Source organism: Ambystoma mexicanum, chromosome 4p, assembly GCF_040938575.1.
Source record: "Ambystoma mexicanum isolate Mex_15411 chromosome 4p, UKY_AmexF1_1, whole genome shotgun sequence".
Lineage (NCBI taxonomy): Eukaryota > Metazoa > Chordata > Amphibia > Caudata > Ambystomatidae > Ambystoma > Ambystoma mexicanum.
In genome coordinates, this window is record NC_090927.1 from 926604086 (window position 1) to 926613630 (window position 9545).

At 39.5% G+C, this 9545-nt stretch overlaps 1 long non-coding RNA gene across 1 annotated transcript; it reads right to left on the reverse strand.

Annotated features, from left to right (window-relative positions):
* Positions 1–5458: 5458 nt before the first annotated feature.
* LOC138453547 (uncharacterized) lies at positions 5459–7877 on the reverse strand. The gene is made up of 2 exons (XR_011260463.1): positions 6285–7877; positions 5459–5905 (listed from the first exon to the last, which is right to left on the reverse strand). It is a non-coding gene; the product is annotated as an uncharacterized lncRNA (long non-coding RNA).
* Positions 7878–9545: the final 1668 nt, after the last annotated feature.

Sequence of the window (9545 nt, forward strand, 5' to 3'; positions counted from 1 at the left end):
TTTCAATTTAGAACCATGTAGTTTCTGCCCAGTGCCAGTTGTTCCATTTTGAAAGTACGGGTTGGATTTGACTTTAAAGCACGTCTCGTGCAGTCGTTTGTGATAAACTTTTTTGTTGGCTCTGTTTCTCTGATTTGTCCTTTTTGTTCTCTTGGTGACTTATGTGGACTGGTATGATCTTGTCTTGTTTGATATTTATTCAATGTTTGCGATTCTATGTCTTCCGGACAATTCTGTTTGTCTTTTCTTTAATTTTTTGAGGTTGCGACTGGTCGTTGTTCCTGTACCCGCTCTATGTGTGGTTTGGTTTTGGGCGTAGAGTCAGTAGGGCATAGATTTGACTGTTTATGGATTCGTCAAATGTATTCTCTGAAAGACACAGGAAACCCCACGCTTTGGATTGGAGTATTAATTAAGATTTAGATAGCGGAAAGACATCCAAAGGAAACAATTCAAAAATAACGGTATCAAGGATTTTATTAAACCTGATACTAATTTAATATATCAAACAAATCATGATTAAATCTGCACTTGTAATAACAATTTACATAGCAGGAAACAACTTTTATTAAAAAAGACATATCTATATAATAAAAATCATCTTATTCAATCATCCAAGCATACAACCTCATCCATCCATTTAGACAAACCATTCATACTAAACACCAATCAATGTACGACATAAAATCTATAAGAAAATTCATCATAATTAATTCATCTGAAAGATTTATAGAAAGAACATGAAATCAATTTGACGGGCCACAGCAGATGACATCAGTGGCCTAGGCAATTAAGATGGGTCCCAGAGTTTTCTAACCACGACCTCATCTTAGTCCAAACTCGACCGGTTTCGACGTATATACTTTAGTGTAGTGACGTCTTCATCAGGAGTAACAAAAGTATATTCTAACATCAAGAAAGAAAGAAAATCAAAGATAATACATATCAATGTGTGAAGCCCTTGTACTTGGACAAAAAACATATAACATCCATAATAAAAATATCTATAGTGGAACAATAGGTAATAATATACAAGAGCCTGCTACCAACCCGGGAAAAGTTCCAGGATGGACCTGAGGTGTCTGGCAGAAAGTAGTGCTACCCTCTTGTATTGGTGTCTCCGAGAGGCAGATAAGAGCCAGGCCATAGACAGAATCAATGCTACAGATATACAAATGTACACATAAATATCACAAGGTCAATATGTCGATCCTCCACTACAGCGGCCCACGGACAGGACACGAGAGTCACATACTTAAGATAAACCTAAAGAATATTAACTAACCTTCATTCATGCAATGGAAGGCTGTGCGTCTCTTCCTTAAATTGTACGCTGTGTTCACTTATATTAAACAATAGCTTCTCCGTAGAAGTTCCTGCAGATAGCGAAGTGTATGGACGCCAACGTTCTTCTCGAGAATGTCCAAACCCTCGTTCAACCAGCGGTCATAAATTTGAAGGTGACTCCCCGGATCCAGGGTTGGCTGCACCTGATGTTATATGGGCCTAAACACAACACAAGAGTTTGAGTATGTGAGAGACCGGTTGTTCTTACAATTATATTATTGGCTACACCCAAAGTGAATTACTTCCAATTGAAAATAAATTGATGAATTAATACCACAATTGTGACTAAACAAATACGGCTTGCTGAAAAGCTTACTATTTAGAGAATTTCAAAAAGGTAGGGGGGGAGGGGTTGCATTTGAAAATTGCTCAATATTTCCGACTCCAGATTACTTGACTCGGATGGGGTTTAACGGAAAGCCAAGGATGTAGGGCTCCCTTCTCTAAACAATAAAGGCAAGAAGCGATTTGGAAAACCGCCGTGATTCGAAAGGCCCCCACACGACAGAATGTTTACCTTAAGCGAAAGAACTCGCCAGTTCTCACAGTAGCTAGTCACCCGTATCCCAGCTGGGTCCGATTGAAAGTGGCGTGCAACACAGTATCACCGTTTCAAGGGTATTGATATATGCGTGAAAAACATCATGTGATCACGTAATTAACCACGTGACCACAAACTGAACTGGCCTACGTTCTAAATGGCCGTACCCTCTCAGATGAAAGACGCACGTGATTAGGCAGTATACCAGTGTACTACCCGACATATATAAAATGTTATGACAGGTAGTATTTAGTTACTCGAATTCCATGGTTCCATGGTATTAAGGCCCAATGTTAATGTTTTTAGATTAAATATCCACATTTGTTCCTTGTAATCTAAATTTTTTAATAGTTGGGGTTGGTTTTGTGCATATACTTTTTCTATGCAAAACCATTCCATCTGATCAGCCGTATGGCCCATCTCGACAAAATGGATTACCATTGGGGCATTGAGGTTTCGAGTTCTGATCTTTGAACGATGTTCGTTAATACGGGTACTCACTTCTCTGGTTGTTTTGCCTACATAAAACAACTGGCATGGGCAACGAATGGCATAAATGACATTCTTACTTTTACAAGTGGTAAAGGTACGAAGGGTCCACTTTCTGGTCTGTGAATCAAATGACGTAGTTTTTTTGGAAAACTTACAAGCAACACATGAAGTGCAGGGATAGTGTCCCACCACTGGGTTAGAATTGGTATCGCGGATTGTATGCACTTTAGGAAAAGTTCTACTGGCACGAGTAATCTTTTGCTTCAAATTTTTACTTTTTTTGAAAGCAAATAGAGGTCTGGGTATAGATGTTCCTGATGTATTAAGAATTCGCCAGTTTTTTAAGATGATCCCTCTAATAGCATTACTGTGTTGACAAAAAGTTGAGACACATACTAATTCATCTTTCTTTTCAATGTCTCGCTTGGGTGTCAATAAGAGGTCTCTGTTGATATATCGAGCTCTCTTTTTGGATTTTTTTATAAGTTTCTTTGGATATCCCCGTTCCAATAGTCTTTTTTCCAAAATTGCTGCATGTTTGACAAAATCTGCGATATCTGTGCAGTTACGGCGTAGCCGTAAGAACATCCCATATGGTAAGTTACAAAGTAAACTGGCTGGATGTTGGCTCTCATATTTCAACGTGGTATTTCTCTCTGTGGGTTTTCTATGTAATTCTGTGCAGAGATACCCTTCTTTGAAAAAAATAGACAAATCCAAGAAAGGAATTCTAGATACTGAATATTCAAAAGTGAAATGAATATCTAAGTCTACCGCATTAAGCCATTGAACAAATAAAGTCAATGATGTTGATGAGCCTTCCCAAATCATAAGTATATCGTCGATGTATCGACGGTACACCTTGATTTGGCCCCTAAATGGGTTAAATGCTGACAGGATTTTTTTCTTCCTCCAAGAGTGCCATGAAAATAATGGCAAGATTTGGTGCAAAAGTGCACCCCATCGCTGTCCCTTTACATTGCAAAAAGAATTCCTCCTTGAATTTAAAAAAACTGTTCTTAAGGACTAGCTCTGCTGCTTTACATAGGAATTCTGTGGGAACCAAATGTGGTTGTATGCGCCGATCTAGCATTATGCGCAGGCTCTCCACCGCTCTATCCTGAGGGATATTTGTATAAAGCGCTTCAATATCAAGCGTTACTAGAATTTGAGTACTGGGATCAAATGCTTTTGTTTCAACGAGGTTGATGACGTCTCTCGAGTCAAGAAGAAATGTGGGCGTGGCCATCGCCAGTGGTTTAATAAAGAAATCAATGTATTTCGAAAGGGGTTCCAGTAGTGAACCACAACCCGAGACTATAGGTCGTCCTGGGGGGTTCTCAGTATCTTTATGTATTTTAGGCATAATGTAAAATAAAGGTATGCGATCTTCCGACAGGTTGATAAATTCAGCCTCTTTAGTGGAAAGGAAACCCGATTGGTTTCCTTCTTCAGTGAGTTTGAGTACCTTTAGCTTAATCATTTCTGATGGATCTTTCACCAATTTGGAATAGTGCCCAGGAATGTGTAGAAGTCTCAGAGCTTCTTGATCATAACGATCAGCATCCCAAACAACTATCCCACCACCCTTATCTACAGCCTTAATAACTATTGATTGGTCCGAGGCTAATCTCTCGATAGCCTCGAACTCAGAAAGCGTCAGATTGGGTCCTTGTCGATTTCTTGGATGGCCAATAACTTTCTCTATTTCTTTGAGAACTAATTTTTCAAAGATCAAGACCTCTGGAGGCAAATCATTAGAGTTGGGGGTAAAGGTGGAAGGTTTAGAGAAGCCTGAGATGTTGGATTCCCTAGAGGTCACATTATTCGAAAAGAAAAGCTTTAGCCTTAATTTACGCAAAAAACCTTTTACTTCACTCATGATAGACATTGCACTTGGATTTTGAGTCGGAACAAAAGATAGACCACATTTAAGAATTGATGTTTCCGCAGGTGTTAATATACGGGAGGATAAATTAAAAATTGGCATTGTTTCATTTACCACCTGTATGCTCGATTCCGGGTCTGAAAGTCCCGGTGCATCATCCCTTGTCCCGGGGCGTTCTGCATCGGCATATTGTGTGTCATTTGACCTTGGGGGATGTTTCTGCGGCCTCTTCGGCCGCCCCTTGCTCGAAAAGGGTGATTGCCCGAGGCATGATTGTTCAATTCCTCATTACCTGAATTACTAGAGGAAGTGTCTGAAAATGTCACCCATCTTTTTTTATTTGTATTATTGGGTCCCATAATCCAATTAGTGTTAGTTTTCCAAACCGTCTGAGGGTTAAAATCTTCCGCTAGATAGGGATACACCAATTCTTTCTTAAATAATGAAATGTCCTTTTTAAGTTTATTGGTCTTTTTTTCAATAGTAAGCTTCTTAAATTCCTGAAAAGATTTTTCTATCTGTTCAAGCTTTTGTTTAGATTCCACAATCAAAGTGTTGGTCAAAAAAGATTTTTCTTGTTCCGACAGCGTTTCTTGTATCTTCCCACTGACTCTTTGGGCCGTGGTTATGGTTAATACTAACAAATCACGGCTACATTTGGTAGCAACTTGACTAAAAGCCACTTTATAATCGTTGTCATCCAGGAAAAGACATGGGATAATTTTAACCTGCAGGCCTTGTGGAATAATACTAGATCTCAAATATTCCTTAAGTATATGACCGTGCATTTCTGTGCGGAATTGCTTCTTCTTTAAATTCAGAAGAGCATCTCCCGTGGCGCCTTGATTTGATGTTGGTAATTGTAAATTTTCAAAAAATGATGGACCTTGAATAAGTTCTGTTATTTGTGCCTCCGTGAAGGAGATGGTATCTGTTTCTGCCATGGCCTGGAAAATACCACCAGTCCGGAGTACACCAAATTGACACACCCAGTGCAATAAATGTGAAAAAAGTTAAATTATCCTAAATAGGAAAAAACATTACAGTGTTAAAAAGTATATATATAACCTGTACAGCCAAGGGCTGGAAATATGTATTCTCTGAAAGACACAGGAAACCCCACGCTTTGGATTGGAGTATTAATTAAGATTTAGATAGCGGAAAGACATCCAAAGGAAACAATTCAAAAATAACGGTATCAAGGATTTTATTAAACCTGATACTAATTTAATATATCAAACAAATCATGATTAAATCTGCACTTGTAATAACAATTTACATAGCAGGAAACAACTTTTATTAAAAAAGACACATCTATATAATAAAAATCATCTTATTCAATCATCCAAGCATACAACCTCATCCATCCATTTAGACAAACCATTCATACTAAACACCAATCAATGTACGACATAAAATCTATAAGAAAATTCATCATAATTAATTCATCTGAAAGATTTATAGAAAGAACATGAAATCAATTTGACGGGCCACAGCAGATGACATCAGTGGCCTAGGCAATTAAGATGGGTCCCAGAGTTTTCTAACCACGACCTCATCTTAGTCCAAACTCGACCGGTTTCGACGTATATACTTTAGTGTAGTGACGTCTTCATCAGGAGTAACAAAAGTATATTCTAACATCAAGAAAGAAAGAAAATCAAAGATAATACATATCAATGTGTGAAGCCCTTGTACTTGGACAAAAAACATATAACATCCATAATAAAAATATCTATAGTGGAACAATAGGTAATAATATACAAGAGCCTGCTACCAACCCGGGAAAAGTTCCAGGATGGACCTGAGGTGTCTGGCAGAAAGTAGTGCTACCCTCTTGTATTGGTGTCTCCGAGAGGCAGATAAGAGCCAGGCCATAGACAGAATCAATGCTACAGATATACAAATGTACACATAAATATCACAAGGTCAATATGTCGATCCTCCACTACAGCGGCCCACGGACAGGACACGAGAGTCACATACTTAAGATAAACCTAAAGAATATTAACTAACCTTCATTCATGCAATGGAAGGCTGTGCGTCTCTTCCTTAAATTGTACGCTGTGTTCACTTATATTAAACAATAGCTTCTCCGTAGAAGTTCCTGCAGATAGCGAAGTGTATGGACGCCAACGTTCTTCTCGAGAATGTCCAAACGCTCGTTCAACCAGCGGTCATAAATTTGAAGGTGACTCCCCGGATCCAGGGTTGGCTGCACCTGATGTTATATGGGCCTAAACACAACACAAGAGTTTGAGTATGTGAGAGACCGGTTGTTCTTACAATTATATTATTGGCTACACCCAAAGTGAATTACTTCCAATTGAAAATAAATTGATGAATTAATACCACAATTGTGACTAAACAAATACGGCTTGCTGAAAAGCTTACTATTTAGAGAATTTCAAAAAGGTAGGGGGGGAGGGGTTGCATTTGAAAATTGCTCAATATTTCCGACTCCAGATTACTTGACTCGGATGGGGTTTAACGGAAAGCCAAGGATGTAGGGCTCCCTTCTCTAAACAATAAAGGCAAGAAGCGATTTGGAAAACCGCCGTGATTCGAAAGGCCCCCACACGACAGAATGTTTACCTTAAGCGAAAGAACTCGCCAGTTCTCACAGTAGCTAGTCACCCGTATCCCAGCTGGGTCCGATTGAAAGTGGCGTGCAACACAGTATCACCGTTTCAAGGGTATTGATATATGCGTGAAAAACATCATGTGATCACGTAATTAACCACGTGACCACAAACTGAACTGGCCTACGTTCTAAATGGCCGTACCCTCTCAGATGAAAGACGCACGTGATTAGGCAGTATACCAGTGTACTACCCGACATATATAAAATGTTATGACAGGTAGTATTTAGTTACTCGAATTCCATGGTTCCATGGTATTAAGGCCCAATGTTAATGTTTTTAGATTAAATATCCACATTTGTTCCTTGTAATCTAAATTTTTTAATAGTTGGGGTTGGTTTTGTGCATATACTTTTTCTATGCAAAACCATTCCATCTGATCAGCCGTATGGCCCATCTCGACAAAATGGATTACCATTGGGGCATTGAGGTTTCGAGTTCTGATCTTTGAACGATGTTCGTTAATACGGGTACTCACTTCTCTGGTTGTTTTGCCTACATAAAACAACTGGCATGGGCAACGAATGGCATAAATGACATTCTTACTTTTACAAGTGGTAAAGGTACGAAGGGTCCACTTTCTGGTCTGTGAATCAAATGACGTAGTTTTTTTGGAAAACTTACAAGCAACACATGAAGTGCAGGGATAGTGTCCCACCACTGGGTTAGAATTGGTATCGCGGATTGTATGCACTTTAGGAAAAGTTCTACTGGCACGAGTAATCTTTTGCTTCAAATTTTTACTTTTTTTGAAAGCAAATAGAGGTCTGGGTATAGATGTTCCTGATGTATTAAGAATTCGCCAGTTTTTTAAGATGATCCCTCTAATAGCATTACTGTGTTGACAAAAAGTTGAGACACATACTAATTCATCTTTCTTTTCAATGTCTCGCTTGGGTGTCAATAAGAGGTCTCTGTTGATATATCGAGCTCTCTTTTTGGATTTTTTTATAAGTTTCTTTGGATATCCCCGTTCCAATAGTCTTTTTTCCAAAATTGCTGCATGTTTGACAAAATCTGGATTCGTCAAAGACATCTCTGTCTTCCACTTCTTCTGGATGTAATGTTAAGTTCATTAATGAGCAATTGTCCACAAACTCTTCTGGTGTCGTTAGTGACTTGTCGAGTTCAATCACGTCGTGGTTGACCAGGTCGGGATCTTTCAGAGCTGGTGTTTGCTTTGTTGGTTTTATTTTCTGCGATTTACTTTGTGGTTGTGTTGGAAGTCTGGATAATTTGAATATTGCTGGAGTTATGATAACATTCTTTTTATGAAGTTCTGGCATTGGGCGTGCTATGTTTGCCTCAAGATCGGTTACTGATTTGTCAGTTAGTAGACTTTTGGTAGTATCTTTCAGTGTTGATAGAGAGGTTTTATTTTCCACCATCAGCCTTTTCAGTGTTTCACAATTTGTCTCAACTGCTAGTTGACTCTCTTTCCCAGGGTTTGTTTGCTCTTTGTTGCGCAGAGGCGGAAGGGGGGCCTGCTTATGAAGTTTCAGTTTTTCTTCCAGGATCATGAGTCTTTCATCCCAGAGTCGTTCCCGTTCCACTGTTTTTTGTGGTAGGGCTGTTATAAAGCCTTCTACGTAAATCAATTTAGTGTGCATCATTGCAGTAAGTGTTACTGCGTCCTTCATGGATTCGTTTATAGACTCATATAGTTTTCCAAAAGGCGCAAGAGCGATGGTAATAGCCGACATTATGGACAGCATGTCCATTTTTTTTTATGGTGAATCTTTGTGTGCGTTTGCAAATACTTCACTCGATCTCCTGTTTTTGATCGGCATCTGGTCATCTTTAGAGTGTTGTTGGAGGTATCCCAGTGGGTCTCTCCCCGGTATCTGGTCTTTGTTTTTCTTTGAACCAGCCTTGTCTGGTAACATGTCCACGATAGAGCCGGCTTTTTCCTTAGGTTGATCGTCGGGTCCTTGTTTTGTTGAGACTGGGTATAGTTGGATGGCTTGGGCTTTCTTTGATGTTGGTGTTTGTGTTTGTGCCGTCTCATTGGAGATCTTTGGTGATAGACCTATGGGTTTGGTGGTTGGCGTTAGCTCTGGCTCGATGATTATTTCCGGGAGCTTTGGTTGGCTGTTCCCCGTCGTTAATTCATTTATCACTGCATAGTGGGTACTTGATGTAACTGGTGGTTCATGTAATTCACTTGCTTCTGTCTTTATAGGCTCTCTAAAGGGCAGTTCTGGTTCCTTTTTACGTTGTTTTGGTGCGGGTAAAATGTTGTGTACGGGCATCTAATATCTCGGCATCCGAAGGTTCAGCTTTCTTTTAAATTGTTTTGTGAAAACGTCTTTCAAAGCAGTTGACATTAGAGGGTTTGGCAAAGGACCTTTCCCTGTGTCTGTTTTTTTAATTGAGGCCGGGTGCTTTTTATCTTGAACTTTTGTAGTCATTGCTTCAGATGTATCTTTGCCTCTTTTTTGTGCAGGACTTTTTTTTATAGATTGCTAAAGACTTTTCTCTCTTTTGCAGATAGAGGCTTGAATGGATCGCAATGGAACGGGCCTGTTGCAGGGGAATCCCCTCTATGACGTCCCTCGTGTTGCACTGTAGAGAGGAGTCAGTGATCCGAGGCGACCGACCATCGACAGATGGACTTGGTAAGTTCTTCGGATAC